Here is a 23,000-nt window from a genome sequence, read left to right on the forward strand (position 1 = left end):
GTTTCTGATGCATGACTAGAGGGTGGCCTCGTTCTTTGACTACATGGCTTTTTTTGTAAGTTTCTTGTTCCACTCCTTTATCTTGTCTGTGTTGTGTGATGCCACGGTCATCTAGTTGTGGTTGTACCGAGTTCCTCTCAAATTGAGCCGATGAATGTGTATATTTTTGCCAGGTTCAAACTTGGCATAGAGAAGTGACGTTATTTTTGCATATATAATCGACTTAAGTTTTGTCCATATGCTTATTGTAGGCGTAGGGCAGTTGAAATTTGTGCTGAAGATGCATAAAGTGATACTATCATATTCCTATTTTAATTAAAGTAAATTAAAATGATTGAAGACACGTGTCATTCAATTTTTTTTATTTTCATGGCGGACTTCACTTCTGTTGTTGATGATTCTGTAGTTGCTATAAACTACTTAGTGGTGGGTCATTAGTTTTTATAATTCGCCCCTCTCGCTTAATCATTGTTTTGTCTGGTCATGTAGACTGATCGTGATGCATCAATGTAAACTTCAAGTCCTTCTCAAAGGTGTAGTGACTAATTTGGTTTTGATTGGTGCCTAATTTAATTACCTCAAATGCTCATGTGTCGATGCGAGCCCCGTGTTGTGGTATTCTTCTGATCAATCTCATTATGATTTTTTTTCGCATGTAGGTGCTACAGTCATCTCTTATGTTAGTGGACGAGACTGGCAAGAGATTGTAGGCGAATATGGTTTGATTTGTGCCACTGCAAAACCCCATTTGAGGTCTAGTGTTGATGTGATGTGCCCATCAGTTTTGCAGCTACTATCTTGGACGAGTACTCGACTTACGTTTACCGACCCAATGTATATGAATTGGTTATTTCAACCCTGGAAGACCAAGTGAAGTGATAGCAGAACTTTCCATGGGGTTGTTAGGATTAAAATGTGCAAATTTGGGTTCTTTCTCCTATGTATAATTCAATACTCATACTTTGGCATGTGGAAAGGTGCTGAAGCCGTTTTTTTCCTCTTAAGACGTATAACGTGTTTCTCTGTGCTGAAGATGCATATAGGGATAGCATATTTCTGTTTTGATTAAAGTAAATTCAAACAACTGAAGTCACATGTCATGAAACTGCAGTTTTTTTATTGTCACGATAGATTTCACTTTAGGTGTGTATGATTCTGCAGTTGCTATAGACTTCTTAGTGGTGGGTTATTGGTTTTGTAATTCACTCCTCTTGCTTAAGCATTGTTTTTTCTAGTCTTGTAAAGTGATCGTGATGCAACAATGTAAACTTCAAGTCCTTAAAGGTGTAGGAAACTGAGGAATTTGTTGTCAATTGATGTTTAATCCATTAACTTGGCATGATTTAGTGTAAAATAGTGCACTCTCATTCTTAGAGAGAAAATATGAGAGTATGAAAATAATTGGGTTGCCTTTCCTAGCTTGTCACACTTTCTTACTTCCAAATTTACTTTGAGAAAGTTGCTTGTTGATTTGAGGAGTGTCGAGTTGTTGGTAACTTCGGTAGAATTTTTTTGATCAATTGTACTGTTCATGCTAGTATTTTCGAAATATTTTCTCAATCTCTTTTATCCATCTTAAACAGGTTGAGGAGATCCCAAAGAATTTCCCTTTCAAACACACCGACAAGAAGTGGCACAATTCTGGTTTCCATGCTGAGCCTAATCACTGGATGTTAGGCGGAAGGACAAGGACGACAAAGAGAAAGACGATGACCAGGAAGATGGCGGGAATGCCCCACAAAGTCCAGCATTCTCCTCAGAGTCACAGTCTCCAAGAATGACGTCCCAAGCCTCGAGTTCACCTGCATCGCCTACCCGACGAGATCACGATCGACACCTTGCCCGTTAGGCAGCCGGTTAGGAACGACTTGGAGGAGATGATTGCATACGAGGGTTCTGATTTCAATTAAGTTCACAAATCCATGGCTTGGCCGTTTTAATTTTCACAGCTAGCAGCTGATGCTGCAACCAAACTCTTTGATTGTTCACTGATTTCTGATGTTGTAAAAAGAACGCATTCTGATTGGTTAACAACTGCTTTGTTGATGATGTACTCCACTTGGTCTTTGTCTTATGTAGCGACCTCGTCGAGAACCTGCAGAGGGCATTCCACAAGTGCGTGGAGCTGCGGTCTGCTATGGGGTAGTCTCTTGTGCTTAATGTTGTGATTTTGAAGTCACTGCTTAACATGCAGTCGTTTTATACATGATGTGCATGATATCATGTTGTATCTTGTCGTTGTCATGGAAAGATTCAGAGTGGTAGCTAGATGTGTGTTCTGTGTCGCGTTGGTCTAGCTAGGTTCAGGCTGGCATTAGCATTTTTGTTTCATGCTTGCTGTTGGCAGTTAATATGCTTGTTCCAAATCGGCATATTTCATGGGCCTACCTCTACTTGTTGGGATTTTTCTTTACCCAGTGTTCTTACTATTGGTACGGACTTGGAGTGTATGTCGCGGGCTTGGTCATTGTGCTGGAATTGGGGACCTTTTTCCTGGGCGGATGTTTCCATCGATTCTTCTCACGCATGGTGCCTACTTTAATTACCTCAAATGCTCATGTGTCATGCGAGCCCCGTGTTGTGGCCTTCTTCTGATCAATCTCGTTCTTTATTTTTTTCGCATCCAGGTGATGCAGTCCTCTCTTATGTTAGTGGACGAGACTAGCAAGAGATTGTAGGCGAAGATGGGTTGATTTTTGTGCCACTGCAAAACCTCATTTGAGGTATGGTGTTGTCGTGATGTACCCATTAGTTGTGCAGCTACCAACTTGGACGAGTACTCGATTTATGTTTACCGAACAATGTATATGAAGTGGTTATTTCAGCCCTGGAAGACCAAGTGAAGTGACAGAAGAACTTGCCATGGAGGTTTGAGGATTAAAATGTGCAAATTTGGGTTGTTCCTCCTTTGTATAAGTCAGTACTCCAATATTTTGGCATGTGGAAAGGTGTTGAAGCAACATTCTTTTTGTTTGTTTGTCAAGATGAATAATGTGTTCCTCTTCAGCTTTAGTGATTTGTAATATTAGATGGTTTCTTATTCTGCTGCTTAGGAATTGCAACTATGTTTTGCTAGAGCAATTATGTGCGCAAGGCTATTGTGTTATGATTAGTGAAGTTGTTATCATATCAACTATCATATCTTGTTCGAGACCCTACATTTGATGATGGTGAACACCTTACCTCTTGCAATATTCAGCAAGATTTGTTTATTTAATCAGATGAACCGAGTGTGCTTATGTATATCTAGATGTTGTGTATGATTACCTTTTCTAGCTAGCATGGTCAAATAAAAAATAAAAAACAATTGAAGCATCATCTACCTATGGTTCCCAACCGTCATCAAAACGAGTAATCTGCTTGTTTAGGAAAATCCTGATAGATTCAACGTCTAGTTTGCGGCAAGCCCTGTATGTGCATCGGGCAAGCCATTTTGTGCTGGCGAACTGTTGGTTTGGTCATGGGAGAAAGGATTCTCCTATCTCGTGAAAACAGGAGACAAAAAAGTCAAAGCATTTATTCCGGGTTGTTAAAGCGGTTTGTAGGTAAAAAAAATCTTGTGCTGCTTGTAGATCCGGAAGAATAGGTGCATGCATGCATTCTGATTGAAGAGTCGTGATCACCTTAATTACCTTCACTGTATGAAGAGTATGGCGTACCTGCCGCAGGGATCGATGGGATCACATAATTACTTGGCTTTTATCGTCCATAGTTCAAGGCCCGATACATCTCGGCGGTCCATCAAACTCATCAGGGAAGCGGAGAATGGAATGCCGAAATACTACCTCCCGCCCCTGCCCTGCACCTATTCCCTCAAAGCTCTCCCTCTCCCTCTCTCTCTCTATAAGTAGAAGGCCATCGCCACACACCGCGTGCGGGTAGCGTGTGTGACTTAGACTTTGACTTTTACTTGTCGAGGAGAGGTGAGGTGAGGAGAGGAGAAGAGTAGAGGAGAGAAGAAGAGGAACAAGGCGTGGACTTGGTTCGGGGCGTTGGAGTGAAAAAGCTATGGCGAGCAGCGACGGACTCCCAGGTTAGAGAAAGGTGTTTCAGAGCGATTAACTTACTGCGTTGTGTTTCGGCGGTTGGATCTAGTTTATGTTTGTTCATCTGATTCAGGCCGACGGACTCCCTTGGTCTGGCCATTTGGTTTTTGGTTGATTGATTGATTGATGGTTGATACGCGGTAATCCGGCGAGACGCGCGCTAATTAAGTAGCCAAGCGTATTTCAAAAAAAAAAAAAATTAAGTAGCCAAGCGAGCAAGGGAGCAGGTGGATGGATTTCATCTTCACGTAGGCTAGCACTCAACGATCGATCCACTCTAGCTAGCTAGGTTTTAGAACAAAAAAATGGAAGCAGGTGCACGATCGATGGATGGATCCAACGCCGCCCCGTCCCGCGCTTCGATCGATCGGTGGAAGCCGCCCCGTCACCGCCTAGAGCCTTGCTTTGGACCTGCCTCCTTTGCTTTGATGCTCCACCCAGTCCAGGATCCTGGATGGACCACACCAAAACGGCAAAACCTGGCGACCTCGCACGTGCGAATGCGCAGTGGTCGATCGCCCGGACTTGCCACTGCCTGGTGACTGCCTCCTGGCGCAGGGGATATGATGGAAAGAGGCGTCTTGCGCGACCACGGCAAAAGAAGCGGCTGGGTTAACGACGACGCGTCCAAGGGGATAAGGGTAATGATGACGAAAAGAATAATGCAAACATGGATTTTAGCCGGCCGTCGCCGTCGGGAGGCTATTTGGTATGACTCAGGGCATCATGGGGAATATTTTGAGGGTGGCGCCGCCGTTGTTGGGTCGCCGGAGCCTTGCCGGCGGCAAGTCCGAGCGGCGGCGGACAGTGAACGACGACGAGGCGGTGTAGAAGGATAGAAAGGGAGAAGAGATTGCGGAATATGATGGATGTTGTATTGAGCCTCATGGGCGAGTATATATAGGAGTACAAGGGACCGACTTGGAGTAGAGGACAAGAAACAAATCTATCCCTACCTAATCTATCCCTAACCGTAGGTATACCAAATATATCTCTAACACTCCCCCGCAGTCGTAGCGGTAGTGACGTGAACAACAGTAGCGTCGCGGACGGTCAGACTGGAGAGAAGCCGAAGGTAGGAACCAACGGGCTGACACTCCCCCGCAGTCATAGCGGGAGCGTCGTGGACGGAGTTGCGTCGCAGATGCTTGGACTGTAGAGGATGCTGGTGAGGCGCAAGCGAGGTGGTAGCCCTTGTGCCGATGTCGAGGGAGACGAGAGCGTTGGGCGGTGCAACCTTGATCGGGGTAGCCGCGCGAGGGGATGCCGTGGTCGATGTCGTGGTCGGGTGCCGGTATCGAGGTAGCCGCACATGAAGCCGCAAGCGCATAGTGCGCGAGGAGAGTGACGGAGACGTGTCGAGGCAGTCGTGGAGATGGTCGATGCCGAAGTCGATGCAGTCTGAGCCGTCGAGGACGAGGTGCTGCCCTAGTTTTGCCAGAACTAGGCGCACGTCGGGGACGAAGGCATACTCCGATTTTGCCAGAACCGAGTACGCAAAGACGAAGTCGATGAAGGCGAGGCGTCGATCCGAGCTTGCCAGGCTCGGGAACGCGTCGGGGATGAAGGCACGGGCCGGTGTTGCCAATACCGGGCGTGCGAGGGCAGGGACCATCATGGACCATGCGCCAGTGTCAGGGGGACCAGCAGAGGAGGCCTCCAGAGCGGTGGCGAGACGCAGAGCGGCGAAGAGGAAGAGGTGCCGATGCAGTCTGCGGTTGTCGATGACGCTGGCGACGAGGTCGTGGTGGACGGAGACGTAGAAGGCGGCGAAACCAGCGGCGGCTAGGAGTGGCCATGCTGGATGCCTAGACTGTAGAGGTGGTCGGCGAGGCCTGCAACGACCAGAAGTGGTCATGCAGGTTACCTGTGGAGGTGCGGTGGCGGTACTCGAAGTAGGCGAGGAAGAACCCGGCGGCTTGACGTAGACCTTGCGCTGACGGTGGCGACCTGCGCCGATGGGGCGGCGCGGTAGTAGCCTGGAACGTCGGTGCGCGGGGACGGCGAAGTAGACTGCGTGCGGCGACGTCTCGGCCCGAGGGGCCGGCGTAGCTACAGGGCGCGAGTCGGTGCAGCAGCGGGACGCCACCGGCGACGTACGCGCCTTGGAAGGCGCGTCGGAGGCCGGTAGCATGGACCAAAGGCGGCGGCGCTGCGGCCCGAAGGGGCGACGCAGCGGCAACCCGTAGCTCGATCGGTGGTAGGCGCGTGCTCGGGGACGTGCTTGGCGGAGACGTGCGCGCGGTCGGTTGATCAGACCGACGGCGGCGCTGTACGCGCCATGGCGTGGACAACGTGCCGCAGATTGGAGTCGTTGGCGACGTTGTCGTGGATGTCCCGGGCGATGACGGCGAAGACAGACCGGCGATGGAGACCGCGCGGGCGAGACAGCCTGCTGCGTCGCACGTAGGCGTCCCGTGTGTGACGCGTGCGGCCGTGCCGCGCGGTTGATGAAGATGGTCGGTGTAGATCGACGCCGTTGTCGGAGTAGAGGCGCGCGGTGACGGCGGCGGGGGCGACTCAATCCGATCTATGATCGGTACACCAAAAAAGAAAAACGCCGGTCGAGTGACCGGCGACGCAAAAAGAAAACCAATCTACGGATTGGAAAAAAAAAGGACTCGAGGGCAGCGGATCAACAGATCGGCGAACGAACCCTCGTACGGGTTGCGCGGCCCCCGGAGTAGGCCATGGAGATTGACCTCCCCAGGGGCGGCGCGGGCGGAAGCGCGGGTGGCGGCTAGGTCAAGGAGCGTGCCGCTCTGATACCATGTAGAAGGATAGAAAGGGAGAAGAGATTGCGGAATATGATGGATGTTGTATTGAGCCTCATGGGCGAGTATATATAGGAGTACAAGGGACCGACTTGGAGTAGAGGACAAGAAACAAATCTATCCCTACCTAATCTATCCCTAACCGTAGGTATACCAAATATATCTCTAACAGGCGGCGCTACGGAGCACGATTGAGCAGGCCAGGGGTACTGCAAGATTCGGGAGCTCACCGGGAGTCTGTAGAGCTTGATGACGAGGCCGATGGAGCTCAGACGGCGAGGATTTCTTCCCTGGACATGACGGCAGTGGTCGGAGAGAATGGCAAAATTCGTCGGAACGGGAGCTTCCCAGCTTGCACGCGTCGACGAAAAGAACGAGAGGAGGACGGCGGTGCTGGGAGCATCCACGGCGAGGCTCGGGGCTGCCCCAATCGCCGGCGGTGAACGGAGGCCGGCGAGCTAGGGTTTCGTCACTGAGAGAGAATGGAGCAGAGAGAGGGGAAATTAGGGTTAGGGTTCATCTGGCGGCGGCTCGTTGAGCTTTATAGAGGCCAGAGAGCGGCGGCGAGCATCTTGGCGCGGCCGGTGGCGGAGGAGCTGCCACCGAGCTGCTTGCCGGGATGGACGAAGACGATGGCCCCCTCCCCTGCGTGAAAAGAACGTGAAGAGGTAAGTTGGGCTAGGCTGCTGGTGGGCTTGGTCTGCTGGCTGATGCTGAGGGCTGCCGAGGTGGGCTGTTGGTGGGCTGCCATGGCCAGGTAAGCTAGGTAAGGTTTTTTTCTCCTCCTTTTCTTTTTCTGTTTTCATTTTCTGTTTTATAATTTACCAAATTGAACTCATATTTGAATTCTATTATTTTTTGCAGGTGTCTCAATTGTGTTATTTCAATGAGAATGTAGTACAGTAACTATTTCACCGCTTTCTTATTTGTAGAAAGTATTTTATATTTGATTAAATTTAGTACATGTAGAATTACTCAAAATAGCTAATGGACATGAGTTCATTTTCTTATTTAAATTTCATTTTCCTTATAGATCAAAACTTTTGGAATGATTGGAGTTAATTTTGTTAACTCAGAGTATCTCATAGATTGTTATTAGTGCTTGGTTTCTATTTGACAAATTAATCACTTGCATGTTAGTTCATGTGAGCAACATTTTATAAAGGTTTTGTAGGTTGGATGATAATCCCATATTCATTAGCATTTGTGATATGGTCTATTAACACTTTGAATTTATTTAGAGTAGATATTATTCTCCTCAAGGTTGGGTCTTAATTATATAGATCAGTGGTTGGTATGAGTCGTTATTCACCACACATGGGTTTTAATTGTGAGTACAAACATTAGGTGGTTCTTTTATTTTATAATTAAGCATGAGAGTGCAATGCTAGGGTTCTAATTCTATGTCTTTGGTGACATATGGTTTGAAACTCAAATTTGGCTTCATTGGGTTTTAGTTGTGCTCACCCAAGTGGTATACAAACTAGGTTAAGATATAATTCTAGGTTGTAGATATGGGATGACACCATAGTGCATGTGCTAGGGTTTAATCTCCCCTAACCATGATAAGGTGGTTACTTGCTTAATATTTCATGTGCTTCCCTAATTACTAAGGATTTGAGAATTGGTATCTTCTACCAATTAACTTCTATTATTCCCAACTTATCATTAAAGTAACTACATTGATTATAGTTCTTTTTATAGTTAACTTTGGTCATATGGATGTATGGTTTCTCACCATATGAAGTATAGTGTTTAACTCTAAGGTTTTCTTAGGTTTATTAATTTATGAAATATAGATATGGTAGGATTTTATTTGTGATCACCAAGTGGTTCACAAGTAAAGGTTGGGATATAAGTCTAGGTTTGCTTACTAGTTACATCCCTATAATTTCATGTGGTGAATGATATCTACTTATCTTATTAAGATTTAACTTATCCTCACATAACTCAAGAGCATGATCATGGTTAGACATGATCAACTTGTTCTTGATATCATTACCTCAAGTTCTTAGGGTTTATGATCATCACTCAATTTATAATGATCAAGGTTTGGCTTCCTAAGGATCTCTCATTAAATGGGGTTCTCACTTCCATGATCAAGCATTGTCTTGATCAGCTAAGGTATAGTACTTCTAATTTACCTTCTTGAATGGGACTACTATGGTTGCCTCATTAGTTTATATCCCAGGAGATTCCCTGAGATAATTACTTAGAGTTCTTCTCATGAATGATGATATAACCATTTGGATATATATAATAGGTCTCTCCCTTAAATCCAAGTGTTTCCTCAACTAACTTGAGTGTAACACCATATCTTGAGCTCCCTTATATAGGAATGGATTATTCTAGGGTTTATGGTTGTAGGATAACGTTGCATAGAAAACAAAAAATTCCTACCGCGAACACGCAATCCAAGCCAAGATGCAATCTAGAAGACGGTAGCAACGAGGGGTTTATCGAGTCTCACCCTTGAAGAGATTCCAAAGCCTACAAGAGGAGGCTCTTGTTGCTGCGGTAGACGTTCACTTGCCGCTTGCAAAAGCGCGTAGAAGATCTTGATCACGATCGGTTCCGGCGCCACGAACGGGCAGCACCTCCGTACTCGGTCACACGTTCAGTTGTTGATGAAGACGACGTCCACCTCCCGTTCCAGCGGGCAGCGGAAGTAGTAGCTCCTCTTGAATCCGACAGCATGACGGCGTGGTGTCGGTGGCGGTGGAGAACTCCGGCGGAGCTTCGCTAAAGCTACGCGGGAGATATGGAGGAGAGGGGGGCGGCTAGGGTTTGGGAGGGGGTGGCCGGCCACTTCAAGGGGGGCGGCCAGCTTGTGGTCTTGGGGTGGTCGGCCCCCTCCCTTGGCCCCTCATTATATAGGTGGAACCCCAAGTGTTGGTCTCCAAGTCTTCGAATAAGACCCGAACCAAAAACCTTCCATATGGTGGGGAAACCTACCCAAGCTAGGACTCCCACTAGAGGTGGGAGTTCCACCTCCCATATGGCGGGGTGGCCGGCCCCCTAAGGGGGAGTCCACTTGGGACTCCACCCCCACTAGGGTTGGCCGGCCATGGAGGTGGAGTCCCATGTGGACTCCACCTTCCTTGGTGGTTTCTTCCGGACTTTTCTAGAACCTTCTAGAACCTTCCGCATCATTTTAATTCACATAAAATGACATCCTATATATGAATCTTATTCTCCGGACCATTCCGGAACTCCTCGTGATGTCCGGGATCTCATCCGGGACTCCGAACAAATATTCGAACTCCATTCCATATTCAAGTACTACCATTTCAACATCCAACTTTAAGTGTGTCACCCTACGGTTCGTGAACTATGCAGACATGGTTGAGTACTCACTCCGACCAATAACCAATAGCGGGATCTGGAGATCCATAATGGCTCCCACATATTCAACGATGACTTTAGTGATCGAATGAACCATTCACATACAATACCAATTCCCTTTGTCACGCGATATTTTACTTGTCCGAGGTTTGATCTTCGGTATCACTCTATACCTTGTTCAACCTCGTCTCCTGACAAGTACTCTTTACTCGTACCGTGGTATGTGGTCTCTTATGAACTTATTCATATGCTTGCAAGACATTAGACGACATTCCACCGAGAGGGCCCAGAGTATATCTATCCGTCATCGGGATGGACAAATCCCACTGTTGATCCATATGCCTCAACTCATACTTTCCGGATACTTAATCCCACCTTTATAACCACCCATTTACGCAGTGGTGTTTGGTGTAATCAAAGTACCTTTCCGGTATAAGTGATTTATATGATCTCATGGTCATAAGGACTAGGTAACTATGTATCGAAAGCTTATAGCAAATAACTTAATGACGAGATCTTATGCTACGCTTTAATTGGGTGTGTCCATTACATCATTCATACAATGACATAACCTTGTTATTAATAACATCCAATGTTCATGATTATGAAACTAATCATCCATTAATCAACAAGCTAGTTTAAGAGGCATACTAGGGACTTCTTGTTGTCTACATATCACACATGTACTAATGTTTCGGTTAATACAATTATAGCATGATATATAAACATTTATCATAAACATAAAGATATAAATAATAACCACTTTATTATTGCCTCTAGGGCATATCTCCTTGATCTCCCACTTGCACTAGAGTCAATAATCTAGATTACATTGTAATATACCTAACACCCATGGCATTCTGGTGTTGGTCATGCTTTGCCCTAGGGAGAGCTTTAGTCAACGGATCTGCTACATTCAGATCAGTGTGTACTTTGCAAATCTTTACTTCTCCATCTTCGATGTACTCGCGAATCGAGTGGTAACGTAGCTTGATATGCTTCAGCCTCTTGTGTGACATTGGCTCTTGTGCATTGGCGATGGCACCCATGTTATCACGAAATGATTAATGGGTCCAATGCACTAGGAACCACACCGAGCTCTACAATGAACCTCTTCATCCATACCGCTTCGATGAAGCCTCCGAAGCCGCTATGTACTCGATTACGTTGAAGACTTCGCCATCGTGCAATCGCTTCGAGCTTGCCCACTGCTGCGGCACCATTCAATATAAACACGTACCCGCATTGTGACTTAGAGTCATCGGGATCGGTGTTCCAACTTGCATCGGTGTAACCACTTACAACGAGCTCTTGGTCACCTCCATAACAAAGAAACATATCCTTAGTTCTTTTCAAGTACTTCGGGATATTCTTGACCGCTGTCCGGTGTTCCATTCTGGATCACTTTGATATCTGCTAGTCAAACTAACGGCATGTGCTATATCCGGTCTAGTACATAGCATGGCATACATGATAGATCCTCTTTGCCAAGGCATAGGGGATTGTACTCATCCTTTCTCTTTCTTCTCGCCGTAGCCGGTCCTTGAGTCTTACTCAAGACTTTGCTCGGTAACATAGGTAAGAACCCTTTCTTACTTTCGTCCATTCTAAACTTCTTTAGAATCTTGTCCAGATATGTACTCTGTGATAGCCCTATTAGGCGTCTTGATCTATCTCTATAAATCTTGATGCCTAATATATACGATGCTTCACCAAGGTCTTTCATTGAAAAACTATTATTCAAATAACCTTTAACACTGCTTAATAGTTCTATATCATTCCCGATCAATAATATGTCATCTACATATAATATCAGGAATGCTACAGAGCTCCCACTCACTTTCTTGTAAATACAGACCTCTCCATGACACTGTATAAACCCGAAGTCTTTGATCACCTTATCAAAGCGTCGGTTCCAACTTCTCGATGCTTGCTTCAGTCCATAGATTGAACGCTGAAGTTTGCATACTTTGTCAGCATTTTTAGGATCGACAAAACCTTTGGGTTGTACCATATACAACTCTTCCTCAATGTCTCCATTAAGGAACGCCGTTTTGACATCCATCTGCCAAATCTCATAATCGAAAAATGCAGCTATTGCTAACAAAATCCTCACAGATTTTAGCTTCGCTACAGGTGAGAAAGTCTCATCGTAGTCAACTCCTTGAATTTGTCGGAAACCCTTTGCGACAAGTCGAGCTTTATAGACAGTAATATTACCATCAGCATCTGTTTTTCTCTTGATGATCCATTTATTCTCGACAGCCTTTCGGCTATCAGGTAAGTCTACCAAAGTCCATACTTTGTTATCATACATGGATCCCATTTCGGATTTCATGGCTTCTTGCCATTTGTTGGAATCTGGGCTCATCATCGCTTCTTCATACGTCGCAGGGTCCTCATCATTGTTATCCACAATCATGACATTTAGACAGGGATCATACCAATCAGGAGTGGTACGCTCCCTTGTCGATCTGCGAGGTTCAGTAGTTTCCTCGTTCGAAGTTTCATGATCATTATCATTAGCTTCCTCTGTTGCCGGTGTAGGCGGTACAGGTACAACTTCGATCGCGCTACTCTGATCAACGAGTATAGATTCATCAATCTCATCGAGTTCTACTTTTCTTCCAGTCACTTCTTTAGTGAGAAATTCTTTCTTAAGAAAAGTTCCGTTCTTAGCAACAAAGATTTTGCCTTCGGATCTGTGATAGAAAGTGTACCCTATAGTTTCCTTAGGGTATCCTATTAAGACGCATTTCTCCGCTTTGGGTTCTAGCTTGTCCGGTTGTAACTTCTTTACATAGGCTTCGCAACCCCAAACTTTCAGGAACGACAACTTAGGTTTCTTATTAAACCATAATTCATACGGTGTCGTTTCTACGGATTTTGATGGTGCTCTATTTAAAGTGAATGCGGCTGTCTCTAATGCATAACTCCAAAATGATAACTAAGAATCGCAAGAGACATCATAGAACGAACCATATCTAAGAGAGTTCGATTACGACGTTCGGACACACCGTTACGTTGAGGTGTTCCCGGCGGTGTCAATTGTGAAAGTATTCCGCATTTCTTTAAATGCATGCCAAACTCATAACTCAGATATTCACCTCCACGATCAGATCGTAGAAATTTAATCTTCTTGTTACGTTGATTTTCTACTTCACTTTGGAATTCCTTAAACTTCTCGAAAGTTTCGGATTTATGTTTCATGAAATAGATATACCCATATCTACTCAGATCATCTGTGAAGGTTAGAACATAACGATAACCACCGCGCGATGCTACGCTCATTGGTCCGCATACATCGGTATGTATGATTTCCAATAAGTCAGTAGCTCGCTCCATCATACCAGAAAATGGAGTCTTAGTCATTTTTCCCATTAGACATGTGATACGTCTCCGACGTATCGATAATTTCTTATGTTCCATGCCACATTATTGATGATATCTACATGTTTTATGCACACTTTATGTCATATTCGTGCATTTTCTGGAACTAACCTATTAACAAGATGCCGAAGTGCCAGTTGCTGTTTTCTGCTGTTTTTGGTTTCAGAAATCCTAGTAAAGAAATATTCTCGGAATTGGACGAAATCAACGCCCAGGTTCCTATTTTGCCCGAAAGCATCCAGAACACACGAGAACCGCCAGAGAGGGGGCACAGGCCCACCAAACCCTAGGCCGGCGCGACCAAGGGGGGGCCGCGCCCCCCTATAGTGTCGGCGCCCCTTCGACCTTCTGACGCCGCCTCTTCGCCTATATAAAGCCCCTCGACCTAAAACCTCGAGACGAAAAAGCCATGGTACGAGAAACCATCCAGAGCCGCCGCCTGATACGTCTCCGACGTATCGATAATTTCTTATGTTCCATGCCACATTATTGATGTTATCTACATGTTTTATGCACACTTTATATCATATTCGTGCATTTTCTGGAACTAACCTATTAACAAGATGCCGAAGTGCTAGTTGCTGTTTTCTGCTGTTTTTGGTTTCGGAAATCCTAGTAAGAAAATATTCTCGGAATTGGACGAAATCAAAGCCCAGGGGCCTATTTTTCCACGAAGCTTCCAGAAGTCCGAAGATGAAACGAAGAGGGGCCACGGGGTGGCCAAACCCTAGGGCGGTGCGGCCCCACCCCTGGCCGCGCCGGCCTATGGTTTGGGCCCCCCGTGCCGCCTCTTGACTTACCCTTCCGCCTACTTAAAGCCTCCGTGACGAAACCCCCAGTACGGAGAGCCACGATACGGAAAACCTTACTGAGACGCCGCCACCACCGATCCCATCTCGGGGGATCCAGGAGATCGCCTCCGGCACCCTGCCGGAGAGGGGAATCATCTCCCGGAGGACTCTACGCCGCCATGGTCGCCTCCGGTGTGATGTGTGAGTAGTCTACCCCTGGACTATGGGTCCATAGCTGTAGCTAGATGGTTGTCTTCTCCCCATTGTGCTATCATTGTCGGATCTTGTGAGCTGCCTAACATGATCAAGATCATCTATCTGTAATTCTATATGTTGCGTTTGTTGGGATCCAATGAATAGAGAATACTTGTTATGTTGATTATCAAAGTTATATCTACGTGTTGTTTATGATCTTGCATGCTTTCCGTTACTAGTAGATGCTCTGGCCAAGTAGATGCTTGTAACTCCAAGAGGGAGTACTTATGCTCGATAGTGGGTTCATGCCTGCATTGACAACTGGGACAAGTGACGAAAGTTCTAAGGTTGTGTTGTCTGTTGCCACTAGGGATAAAACATTGATTCTATGGCTAAGGATTTAGTTGTTGTTAACATTACGCACGATACTTAATGCAATTTTCAGTTGCTGTGCAACTTAATATCGGAGGGGGTTCGGATGATAACTCGAAGGTGGACTTTTTAGGCATAGATGCAGTTGGATGGCGGTCTATGTACTTTGTCGTAATGCCCAATTAAATCTCACTATACTCATCATGATATGTATGTGCATGGTCATGCTCTCTTTATTTGTCAATTGCCCAACTGTAATTTGTTCACCCAACATGTTGTTTATCTTATGGGAGAGACACCTCTAGTGAACTGTGGACCCCGGTCCAATTCTCTTTCTTGAAATACAATCTACCGCAATACCTGTTCTCTTGTTTTACGCAAACAATCATCTTCCACACAATACGGTTAATCCTTTGTTACAGCAAGCCGGTGAGATTGACAACCTCGCTGTTTCGTTGGGGCAAAGTACTTTGGTTGTGTTGTGCAGGTTCCACGTTGGCGCCGGAATCCCTGGTGTTGCGCCGCACTACATCCCGCCGCCATCAACCTTCAACGTGCTTCTTGGCTCCTCCTGGTTCGATAAACCTTGGTTTCTTTCTGAGGGAAAACTTGCTGCTGTGCGCATCATACCTTCCTCTTGGGGTTCCCAACGAACGTGTGAGTTACACGCCATCAAGCTCTTTTTCTGGCGCCGTTGCCGGGGAGATCAAGACACGCTGCAAGGGGAGTCTCCACTTCTCAATCTCTTTACTTTGTTTTTGTCTTGCTTATTTTATTTACTACTTTGTTTGCTGCACTAAATCAAAATACAAAAAAATTAGTTGCTAGTTTTACTTTATTTGCTATCTTGTTTGCTATATCAAAAACACAAAAAATTTAGTTACTTGTTTTACTTTACTTAATATCATGCATGTTTTTATTTCACTAGTTTGGCATAATGGACAAGAATGATCTTCTTATTCTATTTCCTGATTTAAAACATGGATTGTTTGATGCGAAAATTAAAAAACCTATGGAATCTTATTTGCATGCTGGTAGTAATATTAGTATGAACGCTTTGAACACCATTGTTGATAATAATATAGAAAGTTCTAAGCTTGGGGAAGCTGGTTTTCATGATCTTTTTAGTCCCCCAAGCATTGAGGAGAAAATTTTGTTTGATGATACTTTGCCTCCTATTTATGATAATGATATTGGTCTTTTAGTACCACATGTTATGGAGGATAAATTTGATTATGATTACAATATGCCTCCTATATTTGATGATGAGAATAATAATGATAGCTACTTTGTTGAATTTGCTCCCACTACAACTAATAAAATTGATTATGCTTATGTGGAGAGTAATGATACTTTTATGCATGTAAATAAGAATGCTTTATGTGATACTTATATTGTTGAGTTTTTTCATGATGCCTCTGAAAATTATTATGAGAGAGGAAAATATGGTTGCAAAAATTTTCATGTTACTAAAACACCTCTCTATGTGCTGAAATTTTTGAAGCTACACTTGTTTTATCTTCCTATGCTTGTTACTTTGCTCTTCATAAATTTATTTGTGTACAAGATTCCTTTTCATAGGAAGCATGTTAGGCTTAAATTTGTTTTGAATTTGCCTCTTGATGTTCTCTTTTGCTTCAAATACTATTTGTTGCGAGTGCATCATTAAAACTGCTGAGCCCATCTTAATGGCTATAAAGAAAGAACTTCTTGGGAGATAACCCATGTGTTATTTTGCTACAGTACTTTGTTTTTATTTTGTGTCTTGAAAGTTGTTTACTACTGTAGCAACCTCTCCTTATCTTAGTTTAGTGTTTTATTGTGCCAAGTTAAGCCGTTGATAGAAAAGTAAGTACTAGATTTGGATTACTGCGCAGTTTCAGATTTCTTTGCTGTCACGAATCTGGGCAAAATTCTCTGTAGGTAACTCAGAAAATTAAGCCAATTTACGTGCATGATCCTCAGATATGTACGCAACTTTCATTCAATTTCAGCATTTTCATTTGAGCAAGTCTGGTGCCATTTTAAAATTCGTTAATATGAACTATTCTGTTTTGACAGATTCTGCCTTTTATTTCGCATTGCCTCTTTTGCTATGTTGGATGAATTTCTTTGATCCACTAATGTCCAGTAGCATTATGCAATATCCAGAAGTGTTAAGAATGATTGTGTCACCTCTGAATATGTCAATTTATATTGTGCACTAACCCTCTAATGAGTTGTTTCGAGTTTGGTGTGGAGGAAGTTTTCAAGGATCAAGAGAGGAGTATGATGCAATATGATCAAGGAGAGTGAAAGCTCTAAGCTTGGGGATGCCCCGGTGGTGCACCCCTGCATATATTAAGAAGACTCAAGCGTCTAAGCTTGGGGATGCCCAAGGCATCCCCTTCTTCATCGACAACATTATCAGGTTCCTCCCCTGAAACTATATTTTTATTCCGTCACATCTTATGTGCTTTTTCTTGGAGCGTCGGTTTGTTTTTGTTTTTTGTTTTGTTTGAATAAAATGGATCCTAGCATTCACTTTATGGGAGAGAGACACGCTCCGCTGTAGCATATGGACAAGTATGTCCTTAGTTTCTACTCATAGTATTCATGGCGAAGTTTCTCCTTCGTTAAATTGTTATATGGTTGGAATTGGAAAATGATACATGTAGTAATTGCTATTAATGTCTTGGGTAATGTGATACTTGGCAATTGTTGTGCTCATGTTTAAGCTCTTGCATCATATGCTTTGCACCCATTAATGAAGAAATACATAGAGCATGCTAAAATTTGGTTTGCATATTTGGTTTCTCTAAGGTCTAGATAATTTCTAGTATTGAGTTTGAACAACAAGGAAGATGGTGTAGAGTCTTATAATGTTTTCAATATGTCTTTTATGTGAGTTTTGCTGCACCGGTTCATCCTTGTGTTTGTTTCAAATAACCTTGCTAGCCTAAATCTTGTATCAAGAGGGAATACTTCTCATGCATCCAAAATACTTGAGCCAACCACTATGCCATTTGTGTCCACCATACCTACCTACTACATGGTATTTTCCGCCATTCCAAAGTAAATTGCTTGAGTGCTACCTTTAAAATTCCATCATTCACCTTTGCAATATATAGCTCATGGGACAAATAGCTTAAAAACTATTGTGGTATTGAATATGTAATTATGCACTTTATCTCTTATTAAGTTGCTTGTTGTGCGATAACCATGTTCACTGGGGACGCCATCAACTATTCATTGTTGAATTTCATGTGAGTTGCTATGCATGTTCGTCTTGTCTGAAGTAAGAGCGATCTACCACCTTATGGTTAAGCATGCATATTGTTAGAGAAGAACATTGGGCCGCTAACTAAAGCCATGATCCATGGTGGAAGTTTCAGTTTTGGACAAATATCCTCAATCTCAAATGAGAAAATTATTAATTGTTGTTACATGCTTATGCATAAAAGAGGAGTCCATTATCTGTTGTCTATGTTGTCCCGGTATGGATGTCTAAGTTGAAGAATAATCAATAGCGAGAAATCCAATGCGAGCTTTCTCCTTAGACCTTTGTACAAAGTGCATAGAGGTACCCCTTTGTGACACTTGGTCAAAACATGTGCATTGTGATGATCCGGTAGTCCAAGCTAATTAGGACAAGGTGCGGGCACTATTAGTACACTATGCATGAGGCTTGCAACTTATAAGATATAATTTACATGATGCATATGCTTTATTACTACCGTTGACAAAATTGTTTCATGTTTTCAAAATCAAAGCTCTAGCACAAATATAGCAATCGATGCTTTTCCTCTATGGAGGACCATTCTTTTACTTTCAATGTTGAGTCAGTTCACCTATTTCTCTCCACCTCAAGAAGCAAACACTTGTGTGAACTATGCATTGATTCCTACATACTTGCTTATTGCACTTATTATACTACTCTATGTTGACAATATCCATGAGATATACATGTTACAAGTTGAAAGCAACCCCTGAAACTTAATCTTCTTTTGTGTTGCTTCAATACCTTTACTTTGAATTATTGCTTTATGAGTTAACTCTTATGCAAGACTTATTGATACTTGTCTTGAAGTGCTATTCATGAAAAGTCTTTGCTATATGATTCACTTGTTTACTCATGTCATGTACATTGTTTTGATCGCTGCATTCACTACATATGCTTTACAAATAGTATGATCAAGATTATGATGGCATGTCACTCCAGAAATTATCGTATTTATCGTTTTACCTCGCTTCGGGACGAGCAGAACTAAGCTTGGGGATGCTGATACGTCTCCGACGTATCGATAATTTCTTATGTTCCATGCCACATTATTGATGTTATCTACATGTTTTATGCACACTTTATATCATATTCGTGCATTTTCTGGAACTAACCTATTAACAAGATGCCGAAGTGCCGATTCTTTGTTTCTGCTGTTTTTGGTTTCAGAAATCCTAGTAAGGAAATATTCTCGGAATTGGACGAAATCAAAGCCCAGGGGCCTATTTTTCCACGAAGCTTCCAGAAGTCCGAAGATGAAACAAAGAGGGGCCACGGGGTGGCCAAACCCTAGGGCGGCGCGGCCCCACCCCTGGCCGCGCCGGCCTATGGTTTGGGCCCCCCGTGCCGCCTCTTGACTTACCCTTCCGCCTACTTAAAGCCTCCGTGACGAAACCCCCAGTACGGAGAGCCACGATACGGAAAACCTTACTGAGACGCCGCCACCGCCGATCCCATCTCGGGGGATCCAGGAGATCGCCTCCGGCACCCTGCCGGAGAGGGGAATCATCTCCCGGAGGACTCTACGCCGCCATGGTCGCCTCCGGTGTGATGTGTGAGTAGTCTACCCCTGGACTATGGGTCCATACCTGTAGCTAGATGGTTGTCTTCTCCCCATTGTGCTATCATTGTCGGATCTTGTGAGCTGCCTAACATGATCAAGATCATCTATCTGTAATTCTATATGTTGCGTTTGTTGGGATCCGATGAATAGAGAATACTTGTTATGTTGATTATCAAAGTTATATCTACGTGTTGTTTATGATCTTACATGCTTTCCGTTACTAGTAGATGCTCTGGCCAAGTAGATGCTTGTAACTCCAAGAGGGAGTACTTATGCTCGATAGTGGGTTCATGCCTGCATTGACACAGGACGATGTGAGAAAGTTCTAAGGTTGTGTTGTCTTGTTGCCACTAGGGATAAAACATTGATGCTATGTCTAAGGATGTAGTTGTTGATTACATTACGCACCATACTTAATGCAATTGTCTGTTGCTTTGCAACTTAATACTGGAGGGGGTTCGGATGATAACCTGAAGGTGGACTTTTTAGGCATAGATGCAGTTGGATGGCGGTCTATGTACTTTGTCGTAATGCCCAATTAAATCTCACTATACTCATCATGATATGTATGTGCATGGTCATGCTCTCTTTATTTGTCAATTGCCCAACTGTAATTTGTTCACCCAACATGCTGTTTATCTTATGGGAGAGACACCTCTAGTGAACTGTGGACCCCGGTCCAATTCTCTTTACTGAAATACAATCTACTGCAATACCTGTTCTACTGTTTTATGCAAACAATCATCTTCCACACAATACGGTTAATCCTTTGTTACAGCAAGCCGGTGAGATTGACAACCTCGCTGTTTCGTTGGGGCAAAGTACTTTGGTTGTGTTGTGCAGGTTCCACGTTGGCGCCGGAATCCCTGGTGTTGCGCCGCACTACATCCCGCCGCCATCAACCTTCAACGTGCTTCTTGGCTCCTCCTGGTTCGATAAACCTTGGTTTCTTTCTGAGGGAAAACTTGCTGCTGTGCGCATCATACCTTCCTCTTGGGGTTCCCAACGAACGTGTGAGTTACACGCCATCACCGCCATCGCGAAGCCAAGATCTGGGGGACAGGAGTCTCTGTTTCGGCACGCCGCCGGGACGGGGAAGTGCCCCCGGAAGGCTCCTCCATCGACACCACCGCCATCTTCATCAACGCTGCTGTCTCCCATGAGGAGGGAGTAGTTCTCCATCGAGGCTCGGGGCTGTACCGGTAGCTATGTGGTTCATCTCTCTCCTATGTACTTCAATACAATAATCTCATGAGCTGCCTTACATGATTGAGATTCATATGATGATGCTTGTAATCTAGATGTCGTTATGCTAGTCAAGTGAATTTTACTTATGTGATCTCCGGAGACTCCTTGTCCCACGTGTGTAAAGGTGACAGTGTGTGCACCGTGTGGGTCTCTTAGGCTATATTTCACAGAATACTTATTCACTGTTATGAATGGCATAGTGAAGTGCTTATTTATATCTCTTTATGATTGCAATATGTTTTGTGTCACAATTTATCTATGTGCTACTCTAGTGATGTTATTAAAGTAGTTTTATTCCTCCTGCACGGTGTAATGGTGACAGTGTGTGCATCCGTGTTAGTACTTGGCGTAGGCTATGATTATGATCTCTTGTAGATTATGAAGTTAACTATTGCTATGATGGTATTGATGTGATCTATGCCTCCTTTCGTAGCGTGAAGGTGACAGTGTGCATGCTACATTAGTACTTGGTTTAGTCGTGTTGATCTTTCATGCACTCTAAGGTTATTTAAATATGAACATTAAATTGTGGAGCTTGTTAACTCCGGCATTGAGGGTTCGTGTAATCCTACGCAATGTGTTCATCATCCAACAAGAGTGTAGAGTATGCATTTATCTATTCTGTTATGTGATCAATGTTGAGAGTGTCCACTAGTGAAAGTATGATCCCTAGGCCTTGTTCCTAAATACTGCTATCGCTGCTTGTTTCTTGTTTCTTTGCGTTACTACTGCTGCGTTACTACCGCTTGTTTACCGTCTGGGCAAAGCACTTTTCTGGTGCCGTTGCCACTGCTCATATATATTCATACCACCTGTATTTCACTATCTCTTCGCCGAACTAGTGCACCTATTAGGTGTGTTGGGGACACAAGAGACTTCTTGCTTTGTGGTTGCAGGGTTGCATGAGAGGGATATCTTTGACCTCTCCCTCCCTGAGTTCGATAAACCTTGGGTGATCCACTTAAGGGAAAACTTGCTGCTGTTCTACAAACCTCTGCTCTTGGAGGCCCAACACTGTCTACAGGAAAAGGAGGGGGCGTAGACATCAACATGCTTCGCATCTATCAAGTGACTCAAAGTCAAGTGATTCAAGTAATCCATCAGTATGGAGTTTCTTCATGCGTTTCACTCCAATATGACCAAGACGACAGTGCCACATATAAGTAGAATTATCATTCAATTTAATTCGCTTAGCATTAACATTATGTATATGCGTATCACTACTATCGAGATCTAACAGAAATAAGCCATTCTTTTGTGGTGCTCGACCATAAAAGATATTATTCATAAAAATAGAACAACCATTATTCTCAGACTTGAATGAATAACCGTCTTGCATTAAACAAGATCCAGATATAATGTTCATGCTCAACGCAGGTACATAATAATAATTATTTAGGCTTAAAACTAATCCCGAAGGTAGATGTAGAGGAAGTGTGCCGACTGCGATCACATTGACCTTGGATCCATTTCCAATGCGCATCGTCACTTCATCTTTCAGCAGTTGTCGTTTATTCTTTAGTTCCTGTTTCGAGTTACAAATGTGAGCAACCGAACCAGTATCAAATACCCAGGTACTAGAACGAGAACCAGTGAGATGAACATCTATAACATGTATATCAAATATACCTTCTTTCTTCTTTTTGACAAGGCCGCTCTTCAGATCAGCCAGATACTTGGAGCAATTACGCTTCCAGTGTCCCTTCTCCTTGCAGTAATAGCACTCAGCATCAGGCTTAGGGCCGTTCTTAGGTTTCACAGGAGGCGTGGCAGCTTTCTTGCCACCCTTCTTGAATTTTCCCTTAGACTTGCCCTGTTTCTTGAAACTGGTGGTCTTGTTGACCATCAACACTTGGTGCTCTTTCTTGATCTCAATCTCAGCAGCTTTTAGCATGCCAAAGAGTTCAGGTAACTCCTTGTTCATGTTCTGCATATTGTAGTTCATCACGAAGTTCTTTTAACTTGGTGGCAGTGATTGAAGGACACGATTGTAACATCCCAAAATTTCAAATAAAG

The 23,000-nt window shown here is 44.0% G+C and overlaps 1 long non-coding RNA gene across 3 annotated transcripts; it reads left to right on the forward strand.

Moving 5' to 3' along the window:
• Position 1: 1 nt before the first annotated feature.
• Positions 2–3,168, forward strand: LOC127302253 (uncharacterized). Of its 3 annotated transcripts, XR_011745668.1 has the most exons (7): positions 2–55; positions 490–533; positions 660–753; positions 1,584–2,142; positions 2,419–2,529; positions 2,628–2,723; positions 2,826–3,167. It is a non-coding gene; the product is annotated as an uncharacterized lncRNA (long non-coding RNA). The 3 variants fall into 3 exon arrangements; XR_011745667.1 differs by having other exon boundaries at positions 2,628–3,168; XR_007852753.2 differs by lacking the exon at positions 2,419–2,529 and having other exon boundaries at positions 2,628–3,168.
• Positions 3,169–23,000: the final 19,832 nt, after the last annotated feature.

Source organism: Lolium perenne, chromosome 5 (genome assembly GCF_019359855.2).
Source record: "Lolium perenne isolate Kyuss_39 chromosome 5, Kyuss_2.0, whole genome shotgun sequence".
Lineage (NCBI taxonomy): Eukaryota > Viridiplantae > Streptophyta > Magnoliopsida > Poales > Poaceae > Lolium > Lolium perenne.